Source organism: Camelus ferus, chromosome 35 (assembly GCF_009834535.1).
Source record: "Camelus ferus isolate YT-003-E chromosome 35, BCGSAC_Cfer_1.0, whole genome shotgun sequence".
Lineage (NCBI taxonomy): Eukaryota > Metazoa > Chordata > Mammalia > Artiodactyla > Camelidae > Camelus > Camelus ferus.
Window position 1 is genome coordinate 8,632,184 of NC_045730.1, and position 16,824 is coordinate 8,649,007.

Here is a 16,824-nt window from a genome sequence, read left to right on the forward strand (position 1 = left end):
CCACATACATCAGCTGAGAATAAATTCATCCTCAGAGCCCGTGCCATCCAGTGTCGCTCCAGGTAAACCCGAGGCATCTCTACAGAACACCCAAGCCCTCAGCATCAGCTTAGAGGAGGTGGTTAAAAGCACGTGTCTAGTCAGTCATCACCCACTTCAGGTTTCTCAGCCTCAGCACCACTGACATTTTGGACCGGATAATCCTTTGGGTGGGGAGGGCAGCAGCGGGGGCAGGGGATCCACTACAGGGACGAATGAAGGCCAGGGAGGTGCCACTGGAAAGGTGCAAGATCAGCGCTAAGGGGCGGGGAGCGCGAGCTGACAACAGACTCTGCAGACCGCGGGACAAACGCTGGGTTTTAAGCATGAACAGGGAAACCACTGACGAGTTTCAGGCGGGCGCCTGACTGGGGCGGCGGGCGGAGACACGACTTCCCGTCTTGTAAACACGGCTGTGCAGGTAAGCCCAGCCAGGTCAAGGGCTGCAGCATTTTCACTGCTGTAAACCCAGCACCTAAGACAGTGCCTGGCCTAGCACATGGGAGGCGTCCAATTATTAATACATGAATTTGTGAATAAACGGTGACGCTTTCAAAAAGAGAGAACAGCTCCCTATTGAACAGGGCTGGAGAAAATGCCCAATTGTCTAAGTTCTTTGAACAAAACATAATGCGTTACTTATCACTAGTACATATGTAATGGAGCTTTAAATCAACATTAGTTTCAACCTGTTATTTAGACTATTTTAGAATCATTTCCCCCAACAAACACACCAACTAATTTTAGCATTAGCTTAGAATAATTTTAAATGCAATTCAGTTAAAAGGTTACATGTGTTCCCAAACAAATACGGACATATTTTAGATTATCCTATAAGCATCCACGTGTCAAACCAAACTCATCATCTCTTTCCTCCCCCTATTCCCTCATCTCTGGCACCAGCATCTGCTCAGATGTCCACGTCAGAATCTTGGGTTTTACTTGAGGGCACTTTCTCTTCCTCACCCCTTATATCTCACCACCAAGTCTCATCAGTTCTACTTACTAAAATTCTTCCTACAGCCAGTTATTGTTCCCCATTCCTCTCACCCTTACCTTTCCTTCACTGCTTTCCCCCTAGGGTTTGAAAACAGCCTTTTCCATCTGGCCTCAGCCACCTCAAGTATCTCCTCCACACTGATCTTTCTGAAAACATGAATCTAATCATACTTTTCCTATTTGCTTAAAATCCTTCAACATACTCGTTGCCATCAGGGGGAAACCCTAGTTTTTTAGCATGGTGCTCAGGGCTTCTCACGTGTAATCTAGTGTGTGCCTGCCTCTCTAGTCTTATCCATGGATGCTCAACTCAACGTGTCTCTCTTCTCTGCCTTTAAGACTCAGGCTAGTCTCTAAAATAAACACCATTTTCCCCAGGAAACCCTTCCTGATACACCAAGACTGGATTAAGCGTCTCCTCTACACATTATACCCTATGCTCACCCCTACTGCTCTGCTGCGTGTCCTCCCCATGTATTCCAATGGTCTATTTACTCATCTGTCTGGGTTATTGAACTGTAAGCTCCATGAGGGCAGGGGCTATCTTTTTCACGTTTATATCTGAAGGGTCTGACAGAAGGGTCTGCACTCAGTGAATACTGTGAAGCTGTTAGGGAAGAGCTTTCCTGACTCATTCCGTCTGGTTTAAGTACTCCCTCCCGAGACCATCACAGCCTCTGCAAACCTCTGTTTAAGCACTTACAACACTGCATTAGAATTAGCATTCAATACGGACCACTTTGAGGACAGCAGCTGTGTTTCATTTCTCTGTACTATCCCTCTCAACCAGCAGCAACACCCCTGCAGAACTCAGTGCCCAACACACAGGAGGAGCCCAAAACCATTAGATGATAAATAAACAAGGCTCCTACCCAGAAAGCAAAAAAAAAAAAAAAAAAACAAAAAAACCAATGACAAAGGCTAGCTGCTTTTGCTATAAGAGAAGGAAAGATCCACTGAGCCAAGAAAACCGTTCGGGCAGGAAGGACCCTGGTCTTCAGCAATGCAATGTGCAGCCACACCACCACGGCCAGTAAACTTTCCCGAGTGAATAAATTAAACATAGAGAGTTCACTATTATAAATAAAATACAGTTTTCTTTTAAAAAAAAACTGAGCATTCCTGGCATCTGTATCACGTTTTCATACGTAGGGTCTCATTTAACCTCACCAGCTTGAGTTAGAGGAGGAAGAGTTTTACAATAAAATTCTGAACTTGGAGAAAACAAACTTATGGTTACCAGAGGGGAAAAGGAGTGGGGAAGGATAAATTGGAAGCTCAGGATTTGCAGATGTTAACTACTACAGGTAAGACAGACAAACAACAAGGTCCTACTGTACAGCACAGGGAACTATAGTCAATACCTCGTAATAGCCTATAATGAAAAAGAGTATAAAAAGAAATAAATATATATATATAAATGAATCATGCTGTACACCAGAAATTAAAACATTGTAAATTGACTATACTTCCATGAAAAAACAAAATAACAAAGGTCAAAGGCCAAAAAAATGTATTTTGAACTTGGAATGCTGTTACATGAATCAGCGTAGAGAGAACGTGGAGATCAGTTCCACTTGATGGTCTCCACATTCATATTTCTGTTTATTAGAAGTAAATTCCCATGGTTTTGATTTTAAGTGTCATTGGCAGAGAAGTATGCAAGCTTACAAATAGATTCTAAAAGAACAGCGCACCTGCAGAAGTGATACAATCAGCACTTGTGTAAAAGCAACACTGAGGTGGTTCCTGACCCAGCGCTCCCTTTAACACCAACTCTCACCCCCACCGCACTCTCTCCCGCTCAAGGCTGCAGGCGAACACTTGGATATTATCAATAAGCATAATAACTTAACTGTTTAATAAACTTGATGGCCATTTTGGCACCCTAATTAGCTTAATGTCGTCTCCCCTAAACTAATTTTTCAAGCTTATATTTTATGTTTTTTTAATCAAAAACTTTAAGCTTTATAATTTACGTGCTTATGGCACAGTGACGATATACCAAGGACATCTGTAAAGACAGCTCTAACACAGCAGGATTTAGAGCAGCTGTTCACTCGCATCATCTGCCAAAAATTATTTGGGGCTGAACTTAATCCCGCCTTACAGCAGTGTGAACTCAGCAGCAGCCAAATGAGAAAACTTCCTACAGCTCTCCAGGAACGGCTGGAGTTCTAGTTTAGGTAGAAACATGTTTAGATGGCAGGGCAAAATAACTGGCACTGGTCCAAATGTTTAACCCCTGGAGTACATCAAGAACCTCAAGCTTGGCAGGTAGGGTACAGCTCAGTGGTAGAGTGTGTGCTCAGCATGCACGAAGTCCTGGGTTCAATCCTCAGTACCTCCATTAAATAAATAAACCTAATTACCATGTCCTCTCAAAAAAAGACCAAAAAAATTGAAACAACAAAACAAAACAAAAACCTCAAGCTCTTCCAAGGATCTTCAAGCCCTTACCAGAAGTACACTGGTCCTCAGATGAGATTCTGGAGATCTGAAAAGAAATCTTCCACATGTTTCCAGCAGGGTACATGCCATTTCAATATGGTGATGGGAAAAGTCTGACAGAAGCATCTGTAATAATAACAGGGATGAAAAACCAAACGACACATTTCAATTCTGTTAGAAAAAAAATATTATACATCTAATGTGTGCAACAATTTTAAAATGTCACTGCAAAAAAAAGTCTACTTTACACGCCAAGTTTTATCACTGGGTATCTTCTGTGTTCAACCACAAAACTTTATCTAAACACTTCAACATATTTAATGTCTTTCCTTTTGGACAGATATATGGAAACTAATACACTAAAGCCCTTGCTGTATTTATTAGGTGATGCTATGCACTTAAACAAATGCCACATACGCAGTTAACATGGTGCAAATAGCTGTGTGAAATCTACAAACACATTACCACCTTGGAGTATTTATCCTCCCAGTCTTTTTCTGTGCACATTTTTTAAACCAAAACAAATTTAGACATATCATTTAATAATTTAATAACTTAGGTTTTCTGACTAACAGGAGTATTTTCCATGTCCTTGTTTATCCTTCTAGGGCATGACAGAAAAGGTACATAAAGCTATATAATATGAACTACACTAAAACTTAACTGATTCTTATTTACTGGACATCCAAATTGTTTACAATTTCTTGCCACTATAAACAATGGTGTGACAAACATCCTTGTTGATAAACTTGTGCAGACGTTTATGATTATTCCCAAAAAGGAACTTACAGAAATGAATTTGTGTCAAAGAAATGTACAGACTTACTATATATGTTTAGTAATTAGTAGAAAGAAATATACTAGTATGTTTGTTGCTCATAACGTGATTCCTTTCAACTACAGCATTAAAAAAATTTCACAGCTGTGTTTGTATCTACCATCTTCTATTTGTTCTCTACTTTGCTCATCTGTTTAATGTTCTTTTTCATTTATTTTTTGTCTTCCTTTAAATTACTTAAATACATCTTATTTCATTTTTCCAGCATTTATAACTAAAACTTTAAATTTGTCTATTAAAAATATTTCAAATGATTCAGCACTAACCTTTAAACAATGCAGTGTATCATTTTTTGTGAACATCTTAAACTTAGTGAGTTCTCCAATAAAACGAACAGTTTTGTTCTTTGTTTCAATATTGATCTGGTCCTTTTTTTGTACCTACAAATTAAGAGAAAAGAGACACTGCTTAAATAATTATATCATTTTGAAATCTGTGATAAAAATTGTTATTTTAGTAAGACTGAATTCACTCTAGATATTTTAAATAAATGTGGGTATACTTTCTTGCTGTATTCAAACTATTTTAAGTTAAGGCAAAATAATCTCTGTGGAACACCAGTGCCAGGACATGCTTTGCAGAACAGTTCCATGGTCAAAGAATTTGGGGAAGCAATGTATTTTATCAGCCTTAAAGAGGCTCTCAAATAAAGAAACCTGTTTATTATTAACTTAATTCAATGTTTCTCATATTTGAGGGCAATATAAACCCCTATTTGAAATGTTAACAACTACTAGTTTGTTAAATTAAATCAATGTTATAAGGAATACACTCTAGGAAATGTTGTTTTAAAAACAATAACTGCCAAGAGCTCACTTAAGCAAAAATATGAAGGCTCAGTTATTGTATTACAGCTATGAACCATATACTGCACGTTTCATTATAAAGTCACTGGTACAGTGAAATTTCTAATACAATCACTATTCTTTTTTTATCAACAGTCCACAGTCAAAGTTCAAATGATTTGCAAATATAAGCCCTCTACTTAGGCACATATCTCAAGAAACACTGAATACAACAAAATCCTAGTACAACAGTACAATGTAATCAAACACATCAGATAAATATAATTGGATTTAACCTCAGAATTACATTTTCATCAGAAAATCAAACTGACAGTCTAGACACTCTTATCTGAACAACAATGGCAATATATATATATGGTAGTGCTTTGAACTAGTTTAGTGTTTCTTATTTTTCCAGAATACTATCCTATCTTATTTGTTCCACATAACAACATTCTGAGAAAGGACCAAAAGCTATTATAATTCTGATTTAATAGTTAAAACAACAACAATAGAAGAACAAAAGCTCTCAAATGACTTGACCAAGGATCACTTCCAAAATCCCCATCTCCTAGCTCGTACTTGAGAATTCTGCTACCCTAGCATGTGCTGGGATTCAAAGTAAGTCTTACAACCTCATCGGCATCCTGGACAATCAATGACAATCTTTTACATAAGCACTAAACTTCTACATACTCAGACAGCTGACACTTAAGCAGAATTTATCGTTTCATTTTTAAGGACCTACTTTCTATTGTAAGCAGAAGTAGGTGTTTAGGCTTTTTAGAACTTCAGGGATAAATTTTGAACAAAACTATGTTCACTCATTTAAAAAAAATCAGAGGAAACTAGAAACTCACTACTAACTACATTCACTCTAAAGCATCAATAAAACTGCAGCAATTAAAGATAAAATAACAAAAACTCAACTTACAGAACTTTAACCATGTGATTTAAAGCATATAAAATAACTTAGAGATTAGAGACAAACAAAAAATAGAACTAGGTTCTAGTTTATAATACTGAATAAACTTGACTATTTTAGTCTTGCAATTTAGAAAAGAGTACAGCCTTCATAAAGACCTTTTCAGAAACAGATGTTTGATAAACACTGCATTTAAAAAGCACCTCTTATCAACTTATTTTTTGAACTCTGAGGCAAGTTTAATCTACATTCTAGATTAAGAATGTAGACTTTGGATCAGATTTCCTGGGCTTAATTCCAGTTCTATCTCTTACTAACTGCGACAAACTCTGTGCCTCAATTTCCTTGTCTGTAAAATGGAACTAATAAAAGTAACCTATATCACAGGGCTGTGAGGCTTTGTCATTTTGGGGGTATATAATCTTGGACAATTCATTGAAACTCTCTGACCCTATTGGCTCACTTGGTAAAATAAAGATAAAAATAAGGATGATGGTGGTAGCAGTAATGATGAGAACTACACTTCACGTGATATTAAACAATGCACAGCACAGGTTACATGAACTTTAAAATGATGTGTGAGAAGTATTTTATGTGATACTGTAACATGCTTCTGAGAAATAAAAAATGGAAAATTGTACATAAAATATAAATTCATCCATGAAAAACTAGAGGAAAAAAGTAAAAAAAAAAAAAAACCACTAAAATATTAACAAGATTTGCCTTAAGTGATGATATTATGAAGTTCCCTCATTTCTACTTTGTATCTGTCATATTTCCTAAATCACACCACACTAACGTGTTCCTTTTACAGTTAAAGAAATGTAGAAACAAACAAAAAGTATAAAGAAGCATTTCAAAAATGATATACTAACGAATCTTTGAGGGACACGGCTTGGAAATACACATACATGTTTTTAGAAAGTCTCCTTGGGTGAATCTGGATTCACAAGATCTTAACAACTTGTGTGTGGAGTATCATGAACATAAAAGTTTAAGTATTACTGAGCATCACAGCTTTCAAAACATGTAGCATCATGTACCATTCACAGCTCTTCTTAAATACTTTGGAGGTTAAGGAGATACAATGTAACTAACATGACAAAAATGACAGATGTTTGTTTATTTTTAGTTCAAAAATGTCTCACAAGATTTTGTTTACGTAACCAAATTTAGCAAAAATGGTGCTTATAACTCATGTATTTTTTAAAAAGATTTTATTTTTAATTTGGTTTTTTGTTTTGATTTTATTTGGGGGTAATTAGGTTTATTTATTTACTTATTTATTTAATGGAGGTACTGGGGATTGAACCGAGGACCTCATGCATGCTAAGCAGGCGCTCTACCACTGAGCTATACCTTCCCCCTATGACTCATTTATTGGACTGCTAAAATTGAGATTAACTGAGTAACTAAATTCATACACACTAATAAAAAAACTCTTTGGATATATCAACATATAAAAAGTAAGAATTTCCAAAGCTTATCACTCATTATTCCCCTGAAGGAAGAACCCTTTGCCCCAAACTGGATTGGCCCCTCTACAAACTTTATCCAAAGATTTTATTTTCCGTCCTCCACTATTTACTGGTTTCACATAAATATTCAATCATTCAACTAACTTTTTGAAAAATTCTACTACACAATAAACACTAAGTAGGCACTGAGTCTATAAATAAGTAAATTTGCCTTCAAATAAACATTCATTTTATTCGATGGAACACTAATCTCCAAAGTAGGGTGGGCAAGGCTCGATTTACTGGGATGTGGGAAAAAATCTTGAAATTTCTATTTTTGTTTTTTATCTCATACCTCTGAAGTTAACTTTTGTACATTTTATGATGTACATAAAATATGTGGTAGAATTGCAAATGCATATAATTTATAAATAAATATGCCTATATTGAGATACGTAGTCAACTTATTTTACCAACGGAGAGGCTTGATCAAACAAGCTGCTGAAAAACCACTGATTTAAAAAATGTCAATCAGTAAGGGCGATACGGCTATCTTTAAATAAAAGTTGTCCTCTCCGTTATTAAAGAAGTAGGCCCTGTTGAAAATTTGGAGAATACACAAAACTAGAAAGGAAAAAATATTTCGCATAACCCCATTATCCAAAGACAGCCACAGCTAACATACTGATAATTTTTTTCTATTCTTCAATTTCCAAGCATTTTAACATGACTATAAATTTATTATGTGTAAGATTTTATGGCTTGCTCCCCTCCCCTCAAAAGCACTTCTCCATGATTTGAAAGCTTTTTGGTAAATATGACTTTCTATCATTTTAACATTGTAATTATATGACCATTTTCTTTATCTTTCTTCCCTTTTTTTCTTTTTTAGTGGAGGAACTGGGGACTGACTCCAGAACCTTGTGCATGCCATGTGCTCTCCCACTGAGCTATGCCCACACCCCTATATGACCATTTTTTTATCCATTGCTGGGCTTTTAGGTTATTTTCCCTTTTTTTCCCTATGACAACTAATTATGTGAATCAAGTTCTTTTGGGTACCTAGGACTGTTTACTTAGAACAGATTCTCAGAGATGTCCAATGTATGAATGCCTCTAAGGATCCTGAAACACTGCCAAATTCCTTCTCCAAATTCCAACCCCAAGTACATGTGAACGGTCTCTCATTTCTAGTACATTTACTAACCTGTCAGTCAAATTAGCAAATCCATTGTTTGAACTAGGATTTCTCTGACTACTAATTGAAATTTCATACAGTTTTGTTAACCAACTTTCTTTTTCAGGTGAGGTTCTTAAGCAAGGGGCAAACAGGATCAGACTGTGACAATACATCTCTACCTCTGATAGAAGGCAGAGGTGGAGAAGTCTGGTTAAAAAGCTATTCTGTAATTCAAGCCACGGAGAGTGAAAGACAGTGGCACTGCGTGTAAAAGAAGAGACGCCAGGCTTGAGGAGGTGTTTCAGAAGACACAGCAATGCAACGTGGTGAACACAGGCTCGTGAATGTCAGAGGAGCAAAAGTAAAGTAATTAGATAAAATATATTGTAACTTTACAGGAAGCATATAGAAGTTGGTATGAGGAAGAAAAGGAAAAAGAGATTTTTGAGAGAAAATAATAGAGTTTGTTTTATGGACTTATTTAGCGAGAAGTACATGAGAACTTAATGAAGCACCAGGAGATTCATTCTGGCAACAGGTGTGTATGTGAGGTTGCTGGGAAACAGCTGTGAACTGAGCCCCAGGTAAACTGTGTTCCATCAAAAAGGAGGATGAAGGAAGAAAGTCTGGGGGAAGAACAGCAATACATAAACTCAGCTGGAAAAGAGAGAGAAGGATGTTCCTGAGGACAGTGGTCATAAATGAGAACCAGGAGAGCGTGGTGGTTGAGAAGGGATAATTATTATGAATGACATCTATGTCTGGGTGCTGGGTGATGAGCTTTATATGCATTACCTTGTTTAATCAGTAAGAACAATCCTATTTTAAAAGATACAAACTACCCCATTTAATAGACAAGAAACTGAGGTTTAGCGCTTTTAAGTAATGGCCAAAGTTACAAAGCTAGCCTGTGGCGGAGACAGGATGATGGTTTCCTAAAAGGCGGGAAGCGTCCAGCAGTTCAGAATCTGCAGGGACATCAACTAAGAAGAGGCGACTGGGAGGACACTGGTGGCTTCCGCCAGGGCGCTGTGATGGGAGGACGTGTCAGAGCAGAGGAGACAAGTACACCCTACAACACTCAAACAAGAAGGAAATGAAAGAGGATGGGGAAAGGGAAGCGGAGGAAGTTTTCTTGTTTTTATTTTACTTTCATTGAAGGATGGGAGTGCTGAGCACATTCATTGCCTGATAAAAAGTCAATGGCAAAGTCTACAGGTTTGAGGGTAGGAAAGGACAGATGCTGGAGGAAGCAGAGGTGATCAAGGACCTCAAGTGCCCTTTCTTCCCTCCCAAGAGCAGCGCTTCCCAAAGTAAACTCTGGAAACCTAGTCTTAGCCAGTTGTAACGAAACCTTACAATAGTAACAAAAATGCCACCTCCTTTAACTCTCACCCCAACCTTCAAAGACAGGAGGGGGAAGTACACATGAACAGAATTTTCTTAATTTTAGGTTTCTCATCAAAAGCACTCATCATGCTTGGTCTGGCGACTTATGTGTTGTTTGTGGCTTTGGTTGAAGGCTGTATGCATGTAACTCAAAAAATACAGTCATACCGCCTGCTAGTGAAACAGACTGTATCTGTATCGTGGGATTAAAAATATCAACAATATCATGATTTTGAAGGCCTCTGTACCTGAACTAGCATTTATCGAAGTGCGTCCTCTGACTGACTACAGTCAGCCCCTTCCAGGAGGCGCACAGCGCTCATTACCCTATTAAAGTTTTGAGGACTCTTAAAATAAAACAAAAGCAAAACCGTTTCACTTTCTTTATCTCAGTGTTTCCAAACTTACTTTAACATAGAAACCTATCCTCACTTAATATTAGCTATGAAAATGTGAAACACACTTCAGCAAAAGCTGGCGCAGAAAAATCTTACCCACAAAGCTCATACTGACAATTTAACGCCTACGGCAAGAAGCCTTTAGAGTTTCATTCCGCTCCTCACAGAGACCTTTGATTCTCTGGACTCAAGGCACTAAGTCTCCAACAATTCACTTGGCAATTAAGCACGTAATTCCTTATAATACCAGATATATTTAGAATTTAAATTTTTATTTCACTCTTGTTTCTGTGAGTATTTATGCTTTATCTTCCCAATTACACTGTGACATTCCTGACCTCAGGAATGAGGTCTGCTCTGAGTGCTCAGCAACACTGCTGATCTGTGTGCAGTGAGTGCAACAAAGTGTGTGTTGAGCACAGCAAACATTTATTTGCATTCCAAGCAACTTGCTATAAAGCTAAATTTTTTAAGCTTAATTTTATCAGCACAATTTTTCCACGGGCATACACGAACACTTGCATTTCATGTCTTTCCCAAGTCTACCCATGTTCACTTTCTAACGTGACCTCTGAGGTGTCATTTTACTCCTACCGAGCCTGCATCCACAAGACGATGGGAAACGTGGGTTTGCCGGAACCACTAGTAGGCAGTCTGTTAAGACTCCTCAGACTAGAGAGGGAAGCTGTCTGGTAACAGGTCCCTGGTACTTACCAGGATACCCTGTAAGAAACTCACCACTACCCAAGGTAAAGATTCTTAAGGCAAGAGTCAATAAAAACATGGTCTATGACAGCATTCACTAAGGTCAGAGCATTTATGCAACGTATGTGCCCCAAACATTTGGACCCCCGACACCTAAACGGGCATCCTACAGGCACTGTGGCCTGACTCAACACACAATCCTATGTTTCTTCTGGGAACACCAATGAGGCCTGCTGGCTCTCTTGATCTTGGAGGATAGTTTTTACTTTACAAAAGCAAAACATGCGCTATCTACAATGGGAAGACAAGGTAGCAGCCACAGCTCACCTCCAAATTGGAATATCATTTATCAATTTCAAGCTGTTGAGCAGATTTACATTTTAAAAACTTAGAAGCCTATACATTCTCTACTGTTATACCACCATCAAGTTTCAAAACATGCTTACCAATAAAACAATCATATTCTTAAACTAAAGAATCCTCACTCAACTTATAGGTATATATATATATTACAAAAGAAATGCTTAAATACATACATGAAATCTGAAGTCCCCCCTCAGCATGGAACAAAGATCCTCTGCTACATCAGACATGCAGGGATGCAATGTAGCAACCAATCTTGCATAAAATGGGAGCAAATCCAACCTGCAAAAGTTATATGTGATACGTGTAAAAGGAAAGGCACACCAGAAATAACTCATTTTAAAGTTTAAACTTTCTCAGATATATTCACACATTAGATGATTATAACAACTAATAATCATACAGACATGCCTATTTATTGCCACCGTAGTGAAGTATTTGGAAATTCAACTTGCCTTGGGAAAGTTTATTAACAACCTGGTATTTTCCATTCAGTGCATTTATCGCACACCTGCAATTTTCATTGAGCACGCAATTTTGATAAAATATAAAATACCAAGAGAAGAAAGCATGGTTTAAATTTTTAATCACAGAATCACTGAGTAAACAAACCTAAAGGTAACTTAAATAGTACAAATTTCTTTTAAATCATTTCTTTCATTTATCCATGGGTAAGTTATTTGGAAACCTCGATGCAAAGTAAAAAGGTAACCATAACCAAAAAGGCATCTAAGGAGTCACAACCACACACGCACAAAAAAATCACAAAACCCACCAACTTATTTTACCCATTACAGAAGCCACCCGGATTCTCACACAGGGCCTGTTTACTCTTTACTCAATAAATGCAAATATGTGGTCACTAACACTGCCACCCCCTTCCCTCTTCAGAGCACTTTCTCATCAAAATTGGGTACAGCTCCAGAATCCACCACTCCAGGCAGCCACAACCAGTCAGAATCAACACACAAGCTAGAATTTATATTCCATTCCTGCCAGGGACATTATTTTATGAAACCTGATTATCCAATAACTCAACACTCAGCAGGTAAGACTCTGAGGATGAGAAGCCATGAGGAACTAACAAGCAGCTGCACTGACAGCAGGAAGTAATGGGAGCTGACAGGAAGGAAGGAAAGGGGAAAACTAGACAAATTCAAAACAAGAGCTCAAATACTACAACCTGAAGCCATTTAGAACAGCTACAAATAACTATATATGTCCTAAACCTCCCTGGATATACCACGATACTATAGAACAGGACATGAAAATGGCTGGATCATCAGGGCAAACCCTGCATACCACGAAAGGCTTAGAATTAGATCTGGAAAACTCCCAGTGTGGACAGACTCAGCCTTAGCTGGGAGAAGTGAAGGAAGGAAGAACGGAGATAAATTTCAAAGGTGAAGTCAAAAAGAGAAAAATGCTCAAATTCATGCAGAAGGGCCTCCAAAACTTTGTACTCCTCTTTGGCCACTACAATTTTTTAAAAAAAATTATCATTTTCGGGGGCAGGTATAGCTCAGTGGCAGAGTGCATGGTGAGTATGCATGAGGTCCTGGGTTCAATCCCCAGTGACTCCACTAAAAAAGATATTATCATTTATTTTGTTCTTACCAATGTGCCAAGCCCCATTCTAGGTATCTAATATACATTATTTATCTTGCTGATCCTAATATCCACCCTATCAGGTAGATAATATAATCAGCACTTAGAAATAAGGTATAGATACTGAGAGAAGTCAACAATGTGGTGGTTCTGCAGTAGTACCTCTATAAATTTTAAATGCATTATATCCTTCTTTAAAGAAAAGTACACTCTATTATGTAATGAACTAAATCAAAACATTTAATGTTAAGTTTTACTGTAAATGTTTCCTTAAATTATCTTAAAGTTTTATCAATTGAAGGCTAAGCTCCTGTTACAGAGCAAATGCACACATGGGTCACACTACTCCTTGATGATATTACAAAAATTAGGTATCCTGTAATCTCACACATACATAATAATTTTCTTATCGTCTGCTAGTGGAAAAAAAAAGAAAAAAAAAGGAAAAGAAAGCAAGCCTAGGGCAACTGCACACTTAATTTTCTAGCATAATCTACAGATTCATACTAATATCAAATTACTTTCTAAATTTTTCAAACTTTAGTTAGAATACTGTATTTTAATATAGCACTACTATATCTTAGCTAGAACACTAGGTTTTTCATAGCCACTTTAGCAACAATTTTTTTTTTTTTTCAGTTCATGATCAATTACAAATACAGGACTTTAACCCTAACCCTAGGTTCCATCTCTCCCACACTACCACAACCACAGGTCAGAAGACTTAATTCTCAAAGAGTTGAGGTCATGGGATAACAAAGGGCAATGCGCTGGGGGTCAGGAGGCTCAACCTGACCTCATCTCCTACTATTCTCCCCTGCTCACAGCTGCACCCTCACCGGTCTCCCCCTAATCCTCCTCAGAGCCTCAGGCACAAGCTGTCCTCGTTCACTGGAGTACACCTTCCCGAATATCCACGCCCCTTACTCCCTCATGAAGGTCAAATCTTAGTTTCAATGACATCCCCTCGCTGAGATGCTTTCTGAACAGGCCACTGAAACTGCAAATCGACCCCACCCCCAAACCCCCTACCCTACGCTATTTTTAAAAAAAATAGAATTTATCATCTTGTAACATATGATTTACTTGTTACATTTGTTGCTATCTTGTTTGTCACCCTTCCCCATCAGAACATAAACTCCATGGGAACAGTTTGCCAACACTAAAAACAGCGCCTGGAACACAGCAGGTGCTAGACAGGTATCTGTTATATAAATGGATATCTCTGGTTATCTCACAATTAACTATACTGTTAGCTTTTAGTCTAAAATACTCTTCATCATAATAAGGAAGTATCATCCTATTTTTATAAGAATATTAAATTTGATTCAAGTTTTGTATTTTATCGAACAAGAGCTAGTTTATCAATAATTATCTTTTATGCAATTAATGGGAAAATCAGTTTCTTATTTTCCCTACTGATGTTATATATATTAATAAGTATCTTTTCACTCCCAGATAGCTCTTTGATTATGCTGGATTTTAATTTTTAATATACTATTTAATATAATTTACTAGTGTTTTACTTAGAATTTTTGTATCAGCATTTAAAAATGAGATTGGGCCATACTTGTAACTTCCTTGCTCTTTTTTTGTTAAGATTTTACCTATTTCTTCATGTTATAAAATGGCAAGGTTTCTTACCTATGCTTTGGAAAAAATGATACTGCAGAGAAATTAGTCTGAAACTTTCTACATTTCCTTCAATGATCACTGGCCTATTTAACTTTGTCATGAATCAATTTTGAAAATACATACTTTTCCAAAAACTTATCTAAGGTTTTCAAGTGGTTTTTAAATATTTCTAGCACACTGTCTGGCTCATTCTTAAACTTTTTTTGATACTTTTTATTTTAATTTTCTAAATAGTTCTCTACTTGGATTTTTATTTTTTTGAAGAACTAGCTCTTGAGTTCATAAAATTAATTTTAAACTTGGTTGTCTCTTTCAATAAAATTTGAGATTATAACAAGCAGTATCAAAAAAAATTTAACCATACTATGTCATTTCCTTTTTTTTTCTTTCCTGGGGAAGTCACCTATACCTTGCTTCATTTTTTTTTTTTCTTCTTCCAATTACATCAATCTACTTCAAAGCTTTTTCCAGCCCCAAAAGAAAGGTAGGTAGAGCCATCCATTTTAAAGTAAAGCAGCCTATGCTATCCATGAACACAGGTCAGTGCTTTCAGCTTCAATAGGAATTTAAAAATTAGTTTACGGGTTCCCTAAAAGATCTTAACTCTTAATTAAGCCTTTCTAGGTAGTTGTAATTCTGGTTTTTGTTTCTTTTGGAACTGGTCACATGGAAGTAAAGTTAGATACTGCACTTGCTCAGAATCCTCTACTTGTAAACTCACCAAATCCTTTTTAAACTGACAACTTCCTAAAATTCCGTTTTTCCACTGTATCTTTTACAATGAAGTGGATAGCTGATACTCCATGTCACCCTGCCCTACATAAATCTTCAAGTTCTGGGACCATTCATTCATTACTTCACAGAATAAGATCCCCTATTGTAAATAATGTTAAGTGGACTAACACTGAAAAAACATGTACTTTCTTAAGTGTGCTTTTCTACCTTCCTACAAATGTAAGCCCAAAAGGGGACAGAGTGCTAAATGCCACCTCAATCACATGAAGTTATAAAACACTTTCAATCAACATAAAGAACAAATTCTGTTAAATTTGAAGCTAGATATATATTTTATTTGACTTTTCCAAAAGTGAACTAGAAAATAGACTTAGATCCTTCCTTTGAAAACTGAATTTTATAACCTTCTGGGAGAGTGATAATCATTTTGACCAACAGTTAACGAGTGAACCACTTAAAAAGAATGCATTTCTAAAACAAGTAACAAAATCTTGCTTATAGTTTCAAGGTCTCCTCAATCACACATTTTAAGTATTCTACTAGCAGTTAATGATCATCAAGCAAGTAAACACCTCGTCACTAACTACAATGACAAAAATGCAGAATGACACACACTTCTGTTCCTGAGGGAGAAGAGAGGAATCTTAAAGGCTTTTATCTCGTCATCAATCAGCTTTTTAAAAGAAATGTCCGGCTTTTTTCTCTCTCTTTTAAAATCTAAAGAAGTTGATTGTTGAAAACTATTAATTATAATTATCACTGTGCTCAAAAATGCCTAGGGAAAAATTAATGCGAAAGAACATTGTTACTGGTCAATTAAAGAATACAAAAGATTTTTCTTCATAAGAAGCACAAAGCCGATGATATTCCAAAAAAGACAAAATATAGTAAAACAAAAGACTGTGACCATTTACCCTGAACAGGCAACCAAATGCTCTGCTGACTTTTTTCACAACGTTGATGTTCCCAGTGCAACAGTGCCATCAGGTGGTATACCATGCTAACAGATTTCCCAAAACTCATTTTTTCATTTTTTAGCAAGCGGAAGGGGGTCCAATTAGAGAGTCCCTCACAAAAACTGCAGCAAACGCTAAGAGCTGGATCAGGAAAAGCTGTTCAAGATTCAAGTGAAGCACCCACCTCTGAAGAGTATTCTGAACATCCAACCATCTGCTAAAATGTGGCTAAAACCAAATGGCTTCAGAGTCACAAAGCCAATACCAGGTTCGTCTGTCTAAAACCAGGAACTAAGAGATTCTTAGGTACTCTCCCCGATTCTGACTGACTTTAGACACGGAAGTCTGATTAGGTGCGGGA

At 37.1% G+C, this 16,824-nt stretch overlaps 1 protein-coding gene and 1 long non-coding RNA gene across 2 annotated transcripts in view; both read right to left on the bottom strand.

Moving 5' to 3' along the window:
• UPF2 (UPF2 regulator of nonsense mediated mRNA decay) overlaps window positions 1-16,824 on the bottom strand; it is a 114,297-nt gene that overhangs the window by 33,580 nt on the left and 63,893 nt on the right. The gene's annotated exons all lie outside the window — the stretch shown is intronic.
• Window positions 3,498-11,964, bottom strand: LOC116661582. The gene is made up of 3 exons (XR_004317526.1): window positions 11,703-11,964; window positions 4,594-4,707; window positions 3,498-3,615 (listed from the first exon to the last, which is right to left on the bottom strand). It is a non-coding gene; the product is annotated as an uncharacterized LOC116661582 (long non-coding RNA).